The 12,380-nt window shown below is 37.3% G+C and overlaps 1 protein-coding gene across 8 annotated transcripts in view; it reads left to right on the forward strand.

Annotated features, from left to right (window-relative positions):
• TRPS1 (transcriptional repressor GATA binding 1) overlaps positions 1–12,380 on the forward strand; it is a 219,920-nt gene that overhangs the window by 106,839 nt on the left and 100,701 nt on the right. The window lies entirely within an intron of this gene.

Consider the following 12,380-nt stretch of genomic DNA (forward strand, 5'->3'; position numbering starts at 1 on the left):
TTAGGCTAAGTCTGAAAAAAAATCTTGAACATGTGTTCATGGGGCAGAGTTTACTTGCCTGAAAAATTTCCTTGTTAATAGATTTTTGATGGGGGTGGGGATGATCATAATTTATGAACTATCACTTTTTAAATATGTGCCTTTTCTGTCTTGTCTACAGAGGAGCGACATTAGCTTTTGCAGTTGCTTTGTTTATCAGCACTGTCTCACAGTTTTTGCCCTGGAGACTGTAACAAGCCTGGGTAGAGATAGTATCCTTGTTCTTTTCTCTACAGTAACTGCTCAGGCCATTTAAAGATAATAGGCCATGCCCAGCATGACCAATAAAAAAGGAAAATGGCATTTATCTTGCTGGCTTCCTCTGATAGCGTTTAGGACCCTGCTCTCTGCTTGATCCATGGGCTCAACTCCATGAACAGTCTATGGGGAGTAAAACATTCAACAACACCTTTGTAACACAAAGATCCATTGTCGATTGTGCTCTGTGGTCTCAGCCTTTCTCTAAAAACTGTTTCGACTTGTCTTACTTAATGGTGTAAAAAGAGTCCAGCTTTCTCTGCAGCCTTTTTAGAGGACAAAATGACTGTAATGGAAATAAATTGAAATTCAATTAGCCTTCTCTACAATATGGCTTCATATGTTTGATCACAAATAGCTTGAAATTCAAATCCGGTTCTGGCCGTGCTCCATTGCATCATGTTTTGTTAGCTAGTTTTGTTTGCTGACAATTCTAATAAATAAATTAAAAAATAAAGAAAAATGAAGTGACACGCAGGAAAGAGCTACAGAATTATTCAGTGATGCAAATGTCTTACAGAGAGAGAGGAACAGAAATTCAGAGCATTATCTGCTTATCTTAACAACAAGGAAACTGGAAGTTGAATTGATTAATAGCGTTAAAGTATCTTCACAGGAAGAAAATGCTGAGTACTAATAGCTACCACTCTCCTCTGCTTGTTCTGAAAGCAAAGAAAAAGGCCAGTAGTGTTGAAAGTCAAAGTTAAATGCATTCAAATGAGAAGTAAGGGATATGTTTCAGTGGTGATGACTGGTGCCCATTGAAAAAAGTACAGTCGGAATGGGAAAGCGGGTGTCCATTTTTTGATACTTGAGATCAAGACTGAATGCCTTTCTGCAAGAATTCTGACAAATACAAGGTATTGGACGCACTACAGAGATCATTACGTGAAAGGTAATCCGTCACTTTATACAGAAATCTAGCCTACATGATCTGATATTTTCAGGGCTTTCAGTTTCTGGAGTTAAGCCCACTCTGTCCTCTGGCCTGGTACTGTGGGTGGCAGAATGGGAACAAATTAGATTTACGCTCACCTGCAGCAGAGCTGAATCTGGCCCTCTGAGTTCAGATTACTGTGCATACAGTACACAATATTACAATTGTTTGTAGGAAATAAATCTCAGAAGTCCATATGTGTGTAAACAAAAGACTCTAATTGAAACCATCATTGAATGTCCAAGATTATAAACAAAAGATACATTGTTGTGGTTTTGTAAAAAATGAATTATAAGGTAAGAGCAATAATTAATGTGTTCTATTATACCACTGGTAATGAAGGACCTGTTTTGTATTTTTGAACAGTGAGTTTAGATCAGAAACGGGCAAACTAGACCTTAATGGAAAAGGAACCTGATTTTGAGTATGGATAACACTTTTTTTAGAAATCCTTAAAAATAAAATAAATTCTGGTAGTGATGAGAGTGTGCTAGGTGCTGTGCAGCCCTAAAAGAAAGTTGCGTCCTGCCCATTTAGTATCTGATTTACTTCAGTTTTATTGCCCATTGTTGGCGTTATATCAAACATTTCCTTAGTAGGCCCCAGCACTTATATGAAGCTGTGCCAAGGTTATTCTGTATGTAATCCAGAAAGCCTTTTTCTGCTGCAGGGAAATCACTGAGTTAAGGGAATGATTATTCCATTGTGTTCTGTTGTTAGTTTTTCTTCAACAGATTTGAATTACCCTATCTTCGCTTTATTAGTATTGTTGTCTGTTGTACTTCATAATCAGAGCAACAGAGCAAACAGTTCATTCAGCCTTTGGGAAAATTTCAAACCCAGCATGTAAATAGATACGGTTGATAAGAAAGGAAACAGAAGAGAAGTGTACTGAGGAAGGATGGGGGGAAATGGGCACTCAAGAATAAGGTAAATAGGTGAAGAAGATTGTCGAGTCAGAAAGGAGAGTAAAATGTTAAGAGGCGTTAGCAGGAAGGAACTGAATAGCTATGACACATTCAGACTAAATCCCAAAAGACCAAATTGTGATCTGCCAAGAGATAAAGAGAGAAAGAAGAATGGAAAAGCAGTGAGTGATCAAATACATTAAATATACAAGCTTATATTTAACAGAAAGATAACTTGAAAATAAGTTATAAATACAAGGCACGTTTATACTGCACATTGCAATAGATTTATTTTGGAGACATGTTCGGAATATGTGCCAACATACATTTTTGTCTTCTGTGCATTTGGTTTTCTTTCTTTTGTCTATTTTTTGCATTGGATGATCAAATTAGTCTTTCAGTCGATAACTACACTGTTCAGTGGGCATGGCTACCTTTTCAATATGCCATCATTTGGGAAACACAGCTCATTCCTCAAGTTGGCCAAGTGGGAACTACGAATAGCATAGTTAGTCTTCTGTGAATGAACCTGTGAGGTCCTACCGACTTGTATGAGAAGCAAAATTTGGATATGGTTCTGCAGGAACTGAGTATATAACTCAAAAAAAGTCATGGTTTTTCTTTTCGTCATGACGTATCAGTTATGATAGAAAACAATGTAAAAGGAAAATTCACTACTGTTTTACAGTACGATGACGGTAGGTAACGTATTGGCTCCGCTGAAGTCAATGATGACGTCCTTATCTGAAAGGATCAAAAATTCTATTTGTAGACCGTGTTGGTGAAATGGGCCACGCATCTAGATCTAGTTTGTTTATGGCACTTACTTACTTACATTTGTAACAAAAAGCTAAAAAATTTAAAATTGTGATTTAAAGAAAGTGTTGCTAAAACGTGATGCACATTGGAATAGTTATCTGAAGAAAAAAAAAAAAAGGCAAAAAAAAGTGCATGTGTTTTCCCCGCAGTGATAGCATTAAATTAGGTTGCTTGGAAAATCAGAACTGTCCCTAGTTACAGAAATAGCACTAATCTAACCTTAGTTCTGACTCAGATCTGTGAAAGGAGCACTTTTCAGATCAGGTAGCAAAGCCACTGTTGTTTACGAGTCTGAATGCCAAGTTCCCCTTGACTGTCTCACTGCCTCAAGGAAACCTTTGAGTAAAAGCGTTGCAGAAAACGGAATTTGGGCCAGTATATAAGCCAGCCTGCTTATTTCACTGGATAGCGATGAATTCTATAGCCCTGAAATAGTAACAATGCTCTTCATCTGCTACATTAGTGTATTTGAAAAACTGTACACTTCCAGGTGGTATGCACTGAAGTTATTACAAGCCTAATTTTAGGATTAAGAACTCCACCCTCTTTCAGTCTCCACTTGAATGTCACCTCAGGGAGTTGCAGTTCTCATTTTCTTGCACTCACTCTGCCTATAACTTTTTCAAACAAATGAAGATTTTCTTCCGTACAAAACTCCTGCACTGGAGAGCATAAAAGCATTACCATTAGCGACTGGCAAATGCCATGGGCTTTGGCTGAGTTTGCAGAAGTGCCCCAAAGTTGAGATGCTTAGCTAAGCTACCCAAACCTCTCTTGAACCTGCAGGATGTGCCAGAAATAACCGCAAGAACAAGCTTTCCTACAGGCTGTCAGAGCTGCTCCTTAGAACCACAAGTTAGAACCAGAAATTAGAGAGCCAGAGAGATAATAGGAACAACCCTTTAAAATAACTGCTGCTTTTTGAACCTCCACTAAAAATTCATTTTACGTTTAGTTCCAGTTTTGGTTGAAATTTGAGTTGACTTTTGTTTATTCAAAAGACTTCGACTATCATAGAGTATAACTGAATTAAATTCCAGGTCAAATTACTTGGTGTCATTTACTGTGCATGTGTTTTTGATGGATTTTACTTAGTAAAGCACTGAATGTCCTTTTTCTAGCATTAACTAATCCTCACAACATCCCTGTGAGGCTGATAAGTAATATCCTCATTTTACAGTCAGAGATAGAAAGGTTATGTGACCTGCCAAAGTACACAGAATATAATCAGTATCAGAACTGGCACTTCAGAGTTCCTAGTTACTAATCCTACCCTGGAAAATATATAGGATATTCATTGTGCACATAATCTACACTTTGATTCAATAAAACTTTTTTCCTGTGTGTAAATCTCCTCTGTTTCTATTCAAGGGTTGCATATGACCGACTCAGAAGTTTTTCCTAACGTAAGCTGTACATAAATATAAATCAATGATCAAATGCAGGTTAAAAAAAAAAAAACAAAACAAACCAAAAAACTTCTTTCAAAAGGAATATCAAAGTCTGGGGAGATCTGCTTTAGAGTAAAATGACTCTGGGATTACATAGGCTGATGAATTACTTCGTGTTGTTCCTCATACTGCTAGCTGATGCTCCTGCTTTTCAGTACCTTGCTACGTCCCTTTGTAAGTAGCTTCCCCTAAAGACACTGAAGAACAGCATCTTTCTCTAAATAGTATGCATACCTTTTCCCATATAGTCATTTATTTTCTTCCTGCCCTTGAAATAGAAAAAAAGTACTTTTCTCCACCTTTTGGCAATAAAGTTAATTTTCAAATTGCTTTCCATTTTTGTTCTTAAAAAAGCTGAAAAAAACTTGAGCTATGATGTTTGGATATGCTTGACAGTCTGACTTAAGATATCACCACAAATAGGTGTAACAAACCCTAGCAGGTTCCCAGGTAAGTAGTATGAATTTTGCAGTTAACTGTCATACCCCGTGCGTGAGGTAGCTCTAAAAAAGACACAGACTGCTTCTGGTTTTCCTAGCAGATGCTGTGAGTGAACCTAATTGCATGTTGTATTGACCATTTAACTTGTGGTGGAACTATCCACCTGCTCTCGTAGTGTTTTCCATGACACTGAAGCCACCTGAAGACACTCCCATCCCAACCGCTTACTCCACATCCCTGCCTGTCCTCCGCTGAGGCAACCCAGTGGTTTTTGAGGCTTTGTTGTGAATTGGATCCTTGAAATGATCTGGGTGAAAAATAAACCACCCCCTAATCTGCCTCTTCCTTTCCACCTTCACCCCACCCCCCAGAGAACTCCCAGCAGCAATCCTTCAATTATTTTGAAGACAGATCGTTTTGGTGATGCAGGTAGAGTGCAGTGCTAACGCCCAGTTGATGGTCACGGGGGAGCAGCAGACTGTGGAGCATGGAAGAAACAGGACAGTCAGAGCTTTATATGGCAAGGAAAGAAGGGGCAATTTTAAAGCTATTTTCATCTAAATAAAGCATGGCTGGAGCTTCAGGAGATGTTTCATGGTGATACAAATTCAATTTGAATTTTTGCAATACCCCACAGATTGTCCTTTGCAGCTTTAGGTCTTATCAGCCCTGATTTCAGCACAACTCAGGACATAAAATCTTTCCAGTAAACGAATCCTACAAAGATAAACCCTGAGCTGATGGCGCGGTAGATGCTTAACTGTAAGCAAGTGGCTAGAGCTGCTGGCTTCTTGTGGTTACAGCTAGGTATGCATTTAGGTACTTAAATGATATTTTGGCTCTATGGCCTTTTGCTTTTTTTTCAGAAACTCAGTGTAACTTTGTTTTATGAAGCGATATTTTAAATACTGAGAATATTTCCTGCCACTGGCATTTGTGGCAAGTCTAATTTTAGGCCTTGACCACTTAACTACCATCTTAATGGCTTTCCTTTTAATAGAACATAGAAACAGCATGGTCTTTATCTTCTGCATCATCAAAGCACTGCACCTTCCAACAGAAACAGTGTCTAGTTTGCAGGAGGCCAAGTGCATCCCCCTGATAGTCCATCTGCTGAATTTCACAGCCAGGAGGAATTTCAGCAACTATAGGTAAACAATGTTTTATGAAAAGAAATCTTTTCTTTTTTTCCTAATGCTGGCCTAATCAATAGGCCTTTGAAGTAAATGAAAAAAATTTCCATTGCCTTTAATGGATCCTATATAAACCCTAACCAAATGTGCTCCTTTTGCTGGTAATACTTTGATTTTTTACGTGGTAAAAGAAATAAAATTACCATTTAACTAGCCATTGTAAAGTCAAAATATTATAAATTAGGAAATACTGTTTGGTTACAGAAACAAATCCCATTCCAGTTAGGGATCAGAAGTTCCATTTTATTTAAGAATGGCCACCTCTTTTTCAAATCACAAATAATGATAGTGATTAGTTAACATTACCAAACAAAACGTGCATTTAAAATTAACCTGACAGGGCATTTTTGTGTCATACCGACTGATGTGTACAGTCCATTCTTTTAAAAATTCAAGGAAGCTTATTTGAATTGTAAATTGGGAACACATTCACGCTGAAGTCTTATTGTGTGATAGTGTGACAAATTACAAATGGAATATTGGCCGGGCTTCCATTTCTTGCATTTCTTTTCTAGTTTCTGCCGCTATTATCATTAATCTGTTTTACAGAAGCTCTATAGCGGATGGTTCTGGACATGGAAAGTACATTAAGTTTCATTGTTGGCTATAGCAGGACTCTGTGTGGCTTCGGTGACCTGTGACTTCTCCTATTGGTTGTAATTCAGTACAGTTGCTACTAGTTTTGTGTCCTGCTGTGTGTGGACTTAAGAGATTCTGGCATACTTTATGCCTGACAGCTCATTTCATAAGTATTGGATTACAGAGCTTTTGCTAAATTATGTTAAGAATATCTTAAGAAATGGTGCTGGAATGCGGTCCTTCTTAAAAAAAAATACAGATACAAGTAAATCTTAAACATCCCATTATCAGAAGTGAAGTGAATTCTCCTTTCTAAGTCCTGAATGAACTTGCAAGAATGTTGGAGACGATTAAACGCAGTGATGTCACGTGCTACAAGGCATTGTTTAACTCCTTCGCAATTTAAGATTTAACGTTTATCCAATGGGAAAGAAACGGCGAGTTACCCCAGCATATCTTTGTTTCCTGCGAGCACAGGCATGGCGGTGGGGGTGTTCCTCCCCTGGGTTGATTGTGCTGGTGCAAAGGTCAGACAAACAGGGAATGGTGCTCAGGATGCAATATAAGGAGGGCCTTGGAGGGTACGTGGTGGTGTAGTAAGTGAGGAAAAAAAAAGAGAGAAGAAGGTAATTTTGAAAGAATATTAAAAGAGACCAAATAGATTACTGACAGCAGCAGCTCTTTCTGCTGTCTCTCACCTCCTGCCTTTCATATTAGTTCATTTTACTTCTGCCCTCTTAAAGATGATCTCCTACTATCAGACATTTCCTACTAGAGCTTGAATTGATGAATTTATGCCAACTCACTGCAGTTTTGCAATATGCTCTGTGAATCATGAAGGAAATAAGCTTCTGGCTATTTCTGGCTTAAATTTCTTTTGTTGTATGTTGTTCTAATGGTATCTCTGATTTCTTTTACGTTTCTCTTGCACTTTGCAAGCTGTTCAACCCCAGTGTTCTATGTCTTTATTTATGTATTCTCTCAGGCTTCTGGTTTGGGATTTGAGGACTATTGAATTCATGCCTTAGTTTTACATATAAGCAAAGATGCTTTCTTTTTGGTCTTTTCGCATAACATTGTGTTCACTTCTGGCAGTCGATGGAGCAAAAGACATAGGTCTGAACTGCCCCATTCAATATTAAGCATTTAAGCAGTGTAGCTGATCTGGGCTCCTCTTGCAGTCAGTGAAAGAAGGGTGATGGGTGCTACTTTTGGGAAGAGAAAGCACCTGGAAAGGCCATATTGGTTAAATCCCTAGAATTAGATGGGGTGAATGCAGATCAAAATACAAACATGAAGTGCATACGTGCTTAATAGCTGAACTGTCGTTTAACAAATGGCATTTCTTCTTCAGACGCCAGGTACACTGGTCAGTAAGACTGATGGTGGGAGCAGAAGACCCGAAAGGGTGTTATATTTTATGGGGTCCTCTGTCTTCAAATAGTTGTGTGATTCTGAGTCATTTAATTTGTCAGTGCATCAGCTTATCCAGCTAGATAGAAATTGAATGCTTTTATTGTAGTTCTCACAGACTTTCCACTCTAGTATGGAAAGCATCAAAGAAATACAAAAAATTTTTCATATCCTCACAAATGAAAATTGCCATGGCCTTGGAGGGCTGCTAATTTAGACAAGCTGAGGATCTGGCCTAGCACAGCCCAATGTAGCTTAATTTGCAGACAATCAGTGTTTAGTAGTTATTTTCCTTTGATTAGGCTGTCTCTTGAAATTTCTGCATGTTTGCTTGTCACTATTCCAAGATTTCTTCTGTTCTGGTTTTTTCCTACTGTGCTTATAGTACAAAGACAAGGAAGTATCTAATAGATTAAAGTGAAGTCTAGTAACATGGTTCAGCGGACTAATACTTTAATCTGTGAGACCCTAAGATCAAGTGGACTCAATTTCAAGTCCTGCCACTATTAATTTAACCATTAGTGACATTGCAGGTACTGAGAGCCTGGAGTCTGCAGGTGTTTGATGTCGCACCTTCATCCTCCCATAATGCAATCTTTAATGCAAAAAGACACCTGCCTCACTTAAGGCATGTCCATTAAAATAATCTTCCCCCAGTAGATCATGAGGTTGATCTTTTCTAGGGTTTCAGGAGATGCAATTTTGCAGCCAGTATAAGAATGACTGGCTGATACAGCTCAGTATGACGATTTTATGTATAATTCTAATACTGCAATGGGATGCACTTGGGTTTACGGCGTTCACTAAATGTTCACTTTAAGAGAGTCTCTTGGGTCACCTTTTAAATAAACTTAAATCAGAGTTGCTTCAAAATTAATTGACTGATCAGTTCCACAGCATGCCAGATGATGGGCAAAAAGCAACCTCCTAAAAGATTAAATAGACATATAGGAGGTTGTAACTAGCAGCGTAAACCTAAGAAATACTGGCGTGGCTATAAGGGGCTTCTTCCATAAATTCCTCTGAATCTGTGCTTGCTAGACTCTATTTTTACCTTTTTAAAATAAGCTTTTATCTGCTTAGTGACAAAAATGTGTGAATATGTAAGCATGAGTGCTTGCATGTATGTATTTAAACATACATTTAACACATGCAGTTAGATGTCTCTTGCATGAATGTAGTGTGTGTATACAGTAAGACAACTGCATGAAGTTTCCATAATGGAAAACATTAGCTTTTGATGGACTTTTTTTTTTTTTTTTCTTTCTGAGTCCTTTCCAAGGCTTCCCAAGTAATTATTTGATATTCACAATTCTTGTTCATGAGCAGATGCAGTAATACTTATCTGTTCAATAGTATACGATATTATTTCTTTTGGAGAAAAGATATATTTTAAATACTTTGAAAGGAAATAAACCACAAGGCTTGTAATTAAGTGTTGCTATTTTAAGTAGAATTGGTTTCAACCATCCGCAGTCTGTCCTTCTCCTCAGCCTTTAGGAGACTGCTGCACATGATGAAAAGTTTAACTTGTCAAGCATAAATTTAGATGTAGAGTCCGGAATATCAGACTCCATGAGTGATAATTATCAGCACCTGGAAATAATTTGTACCAGAGAGTTAAGAAATGAGTTTTCCCTTTCTACAGATAGGGAGTTTTTAACCTCCCAATCACTGGAATACTCCCCGGAGCTTACAGTGACATGCCTTGTGGTTCATTCCCACTAGTAAACATGGCACCAAGCAATTAGATTGTTATTAGAAGATGAACATTAGCTTTGTGAAATAAATTAAGAATAAGCTGAGAACAAATGATCAGCTAATATATGCAGTTCATGAGTAATGCTGTACACGCAGGCTCTGGTGCAGAGCCCATTAGAGGCGATGGAATTGCCTTCCACCAGCTTTCAATAGCCGCTGGCTCAGGCTTAGATTCTGGTTTTCCTTTTAATTTTGTAGCATTCATTCTCCAGAACTGCGCAAACTTTATAATTGGATAAGTTACTCCTCCTCCAAAGTGTAAAATAGTAGGATGTTGCGCTGGAAACTCTACAAAGACAAGAATTAATTTATTCTTCTGACCTGTAGGCAGGCTGCCCCTGAAACACAGTCTTCCAAGATCATTCTTCTGGTTTCTCCTTATCTGAGTGCAGATACCATTTAAGCAATTTCTCTGGTATCTACAAGGCTGCATCATTATTGCCTAGTTAAATATAATTTTTTCCCTACTGTTTTAAGATTAGTTTAGGCAAGAGAAGGCACTACCAGAACAGACTATACATATACGTTTTCTTGGTGAAGCCAGCAACATCAAAACATATACAGACAAGAAATACCATTCAAAGATTTTTGGGTTTAAAATTGCAGAAAACAGTTAGCACCTGTTTTACTGGGAAATGGAGCAAAAATGTAATAAAGATTAACATCTACATAGTTGATGTAAGTTAAATATTTAGTAAATATTATAATAAGTGTTAAATCATTTTTATAAATTTCTATAGAGGTCAAGAAGTAAGATGTTAATAGTATTTTTTAATTATTTGCTAACACTTTGTAAACTATGACAGGATTCTAATGTGACCAACAAACAAGGTTCCATGACAAGATAGGAATTTAGGTAAGACTTTTTTCTTTATACAGTAGGTAGCAAAAGAAACAAAGAATTGAAGGAGGAAAATACAATCCTTCTCTCGAAGAGTGCTTGTCAGTGATTGGTTGGAGGTAAATGAATTAATCCAATATTTCATTCTCTGAGAATGATGAGTTACGTAGAGTAACTGAATTATGGGCTTTTAATTGTTACTTTCTTTAGTCTATTATATGAACATTTCATATAATTATGTTTATTAGATAGTATAGATTTAGCTTAATCTAGGAAGTATATAATAGAAATATAATTATAGACAAGAAAAATGGATAAACTTATGTAATTTTCTTTTATTGTACTAAATGTTTCTGCAATTAAACTCTACTGAAATTATTTGAGCTTTGAATGTCATCAGTTTTAATGGGTCTGAGTTATTAAACATCTGCTGGATTAGGACCATCATATATAATTTTGGAATCAGAGCCATAAACATCAGAGGAACTACTCATTTGAATACAGTTTTTCATATGCTAAAGTATTTGGCCAATGAACGGCCATTATCGAAAGCTTGTAAATTTGGATACCTGAGTTTCAGAAGCGTTGAGTACTATGATCATGTAGTGGTAGATATGCACTGTATTTTACAGCTCTCATTAAATTGTTACTGGGAAGTAATTGGAAAAAGGTGGCATGTAGAAATGACTTTTCTTCACAAGATGTCTTTTTCTTTTCATGTGATTTGGTCCGAATTAGTTTGGGATTGTATGGCTTGGACAGTTTCTGAAATATTTCTGTTGTTGATTTGCCAAACACATCTCCCTCTTGGTTTTTTTTATTTTTTTTTTTTTTTTTTTTTTTTTTAAAGGGAAAAAAGGGAGGGAAAAAAAAGGGAGGGTGGGAAGGCATGAATGAGAGATTGAATTTGGGAGTGATCTTTCTCTTGTTACATGATGTGAAGCATGTGTGGGAAATGTTTTCATCTTCAGAAGTCATTTGCCCCATGCAGAGAATGCTTGAAATGAAAATAACTTTCCAAATTAAAATAGAATGTGTAGTTTTTTATTTACAGACACACAGAGACATAGTCACTGTTATACTCACAGAGTAGTACTTACTAGGGAACGCATTTTATTTGATCTTCTATTTTTGATAAATGTCACATAAGATACTATTCGATAAACTTTAATGCTGAATTATTTTATTTCATCAAAAACATTTGTGGTTTTATTTCACTTTGTGAATTCATACTTGTTCACTATATGTGGATTGTGCATTTCATAAAATCTCACCTCCTCCACCTCCGTTACCATGTTAAAATGTAACAAGGAACTGACTGGGTGACCCTCCTCCTCCATGGAACCACAAATATGGTCCTTTTCAATCAATGTTAATAATTCCATCTTGGATTTTTCTTTTTATTCTCATTTTAACTACTGTTTCTTACATCTGGTTGAATATTTGCTTCTGTGCCTATTATTTGTAAAACTGGAGAACCAAATAGTTACAGCCAAAGCTTTTAGCATCCTGTTAATGGGATTGGGAGCGTGGATGCCTCGTGTCCCACATCTCCAGGCTGGGCTTTCTGGCTGGGCTAGATACTTCCTTCCAGAATCACTGAGATGCGTCATGGGACCAGTAGTCCTGCTATTTTTGGAAGCCACTTAATGCCTGTTGTAGTCCACTGGCAAATGGCCGCCTTGGCAATTTTCAGCCGGCCTTGCTTAATTAATTAATGTTGCTGCAATGTCACACCTC

The sequence above is a fragment of the Balearica regulorum genome, chromosome 2 (assembly GCF_011004875.1).
Source record: "Balearica regulorum gibbericeps isolate bBalReg1 chromosome 2, bBalReg1.pri, whole genome shotgun sequence".
NCBI lineage: Eukaryota > Metazoa > Chordata > Aves > Gruiformes > Gruidae > Balearica > Balearica regulorum.